Source organism: Alligator sinensis, unplaced genomic scaffold (genome assembly GCF_000455745.1).
Source record: "Alligator sinensis unplaced genomic scaffold, ASM45574v1 scaffold673_1, whole genome shotgun sequence".
Classification (NCBI taxonomy): Eukaryota; Metazoa; Chordata; order Crocodylia; family Alligatoridae; genus Alligator; species Alligator sinensis.
In genome coordinates this window covers 353,226-356,381 of record NW_005842829.1, presented here as the reverse complement: position 1 = coordinate 356,381, position 3,156 = coordinate 353,226, and positions in this window count along the sequence as shown.

Here is a 3,156-nt window from a genome sequence, read left to right as displayed (position 1 = left end):
GCGCTCAGCCCAGGCGGTTAGTGCAGGGCCCGGCAGCCGAGGGAGTCCGCGTGCCCGGGCGCGGGGCTGCCTCCCGGGGAGGTGCCCATGAGCGCGCGGTAGGTTGGGCGGAGCGCGCGGGGCGATGTCTGCCTGCAAGGGGCGCGGGTCTGCAGGGATCACACGGCGCTGTCAGCGCCGGTCCTGCGGGCCCCCTCGGCGCGGCCCTGGTGCCGGGCAGAGCCCCCAGGCTCTTGACCTGCGTGATGAGGAGCTCGGCGGCCACGAACAAGCCTGGACACCGCTGTCTTCGCACCAGCTGGGGATCCCGGGCCCGATCAGAACAGGGCCCCGTTTTCGCCAGGGCTTGGGGCACACCCACGTCCCGCTGTCCGGCGCAGCGCGGGGCCTGCAGTGGGGCGCTGGGCCCCAGCCCTGCGCTCACCTGTTCCCTCGCCGTCCTGGCCGCCAGCAGCTGTACCGAGCCACACTCCAGCGAGGCCTGCAAGGTGGCAGTGCCGGAGCTGCGATCTGTGTGCAGCGAGGGTGGTGGGACACGAGGGGCTGTTGCTGGGCATCGGGCTTTGGGGGTGTCATCGCTGCACGGGCACCTGTGCACGTGGGGTGTCTGCTTCGCGGCTGTCACTGTGCGAGGGGGCCCATGTGTGAGGGGCTCGGGCAGCCGGTCAGGCAGCCCAGGGGAAAGGCGAAGCTTCCCTTCATGCTTTGGAGACTCCTTCCAGGCAGGGCCTGAGGACCTGGCCCAGGGCTGGGAGTCATCAGAGGGCGTAGATGGGACGGGACAGATGCTGCTCCTGCCCGGGGCTGGCTGTGCTGCCTGGCCTGGCACAGCCCAGGGGAAGGTTTGGGCTTTGCCAGGGTTGTGCCAGGTGAGCAGCCCAGGCTCCGGCCTCCCGTTAAGTGCATAGACCCCAGACGCCGCGTGGGGATCCTGGGGTGTGTCTCGGTGCTGCTGCTGTGGCAGAGGCGAAACCCTCTCCCGGCTCCACGCTGCTCTGTCTGCACATCCATCGCTCCTCACCAGGGCATCGGTGCTTGGCCTCTGTGCTGTGCTCCCTGCCGTGCTGATGGACCAGGCGCCACGTCTGTGGCCGGATGCAGCCACTGGTGCATGGCTTGTGGCCCAGCCCTGAGGGCTCCAGCGAGCGGCTCTTGGCTCCGGGATGGCAGGAGACCATCACACCCCATGATTTGCCTTGCAGCTCCTCAGCAGCGTCTGGCCCCAGCTCCGCAGAACTCTGTGCACGGCCGACACCAGGGACGGGGCATCCGCGTGTGCAGAGGGATGGGGCTGGCAGCTGCAGGCCCGAGGAGTTCCTACCGCGTGCTGGGGGGGCGACACTGTTCCAGCCCTCCCGCTCTGGCCGTGACTGGGGCAGGGCTGGCGCTCAGTCCTCTGCTGCAGTGACCGTTGCCTCTGGAAGCCTGCCGGGGCCCGGGGCCAAGGTGACTGCAGCAGGGGAGAGTGATGGGGTTGGGGGCAAGGGGGGCTTTCCCTGGGCCAGACTTTGGTCTGCGGGGACCTGGGTTCACAGCAGCGGGGAACCGGAGCGGATGTTGCTGGGGTTGGGCCATGTCCTGACCTGGAGAGACTGTGGTCGTGCCACCCATCAGGGGTTGAGGGGCTCCCAGGGATGCTGGCTGCTACCACCCAGTGGCACGGGGCAGAGAGGAGGCAGGGGGATCCCGGGGGGGGGACAGGTGTCAGAGCTGGGTCCTGCCAGCCAGGCTGGGAAGCTTGCTGGGCAGTTTCTGCAGGCTTCTTGCCTGCACGAGATGGCTCTGAGTGACCCTCAGCCCTGTCTCTGGGCTCCCTGCAACACCCCCCTCCTTCCCACCAGGCATTGCGTGCCCCCCCCAGCCTCCTTCTACCGGGGTCCCCAACTGCCCTGCCCTGGAGCCCGGGGGGCGTCCATTCCCCCTGCCCACCATGCTCTTTCCTCCTCCCTCAGTCTGGGGGGGCTTCCTGTTGTCTGGCACCCTCGGTGGGTGCAGACACACCACATGTCATACAGGCAGCAGGGCTGGAAGGGATCTCAGGGTCAGTAAACTGAGGCCAGCCCAGACATGGGGCCTTGCCTGGTCTTGGAGACCCCCCGCGATGGGGATACAGGCCTCCCCCAGGCCCCTTGTCCCGGCTGCTGTTGGAAAGGTTTCCATGTCTTTCTGATCGTGCCGCGTGCAAGATGGGATGCAGGACTCCTGCCGAGGCCCCCCCAGTGCAGGAGGAAGAAGCACTGCCTCTGCCTGCCCGTGACGCGTGCCAATGGGCCACGATGAGGCCTGCCTTTTCCTTGCAGCAGCAGCAGCAGTGCTGCACCGCCGGCTCCTGGCGCTTGTGTGGGCCACGGAGCCTCTCCTGCCGCGCCGGCGCGTGGTGCCTGCGCCAGGCTCCATCTGGCCCCTCGCCCTTGTCTCCGCTGAATTTCATCCTGCCGATTCCAAAGCAATTCCCCGACATGCCCAGATCCCCTTGAGTTGTGACCTCGCCTCGCGGGGCAGCCGCCCCTCCTCGCTCGGCTCGGCTTGTCTGCATGCTTCGGACTCGCGTGCTCCGACTTGTACTTGCACGCTTCATACTTGCATGCTGTAACTCGTACTAGCACGCTCGGACTTGTACTTGCACGCTGTGGCTTGTTTCATGCTCTGACTCGTTAGCGTGTAAGTGGACAAGGTCAGGCCCCGTGCGGCCAGACCCTGCGCCCTTGCTGCTGACTGTCCGCGCCTGCTGTGCAGGCCTGCTCCCCCCCGCGTGGGCCGCGCCCCGAGTCTGCTGGAGAGCCTGTCGCGGGGGGCTGCCGTCACCCTGTGTCGCTGCTCGCCCCTTCCCCCGCCAGGCAAGGGAACGGCCTGCGTCTCACACAGTCTGTCCAACAAATCCCTGCTGCGCAGGGCATCGCTCCTCGGTGCGCCCCATCGCCGTCGCACGGGTCGGAGCCAGGTGGATGGGCTCGGTCCCTGGTTCCTTGGTGCAGGTCAGCCGTGAAGGCAGCGTTTGCCCTTCTGCAGGGGCTGGGCCCGGCTCCTTGCCCGGAGCCTCCCGGGTGGCCGCAGCTGGTTCCTGGGGGCGCTGGGGGATGGGGACGCGGCTGCTCATAACGACCCTTTCTAGCAGGACTTCAGCGGGAGCGGCCCTGAACCGCGCCGGGCCCCGGC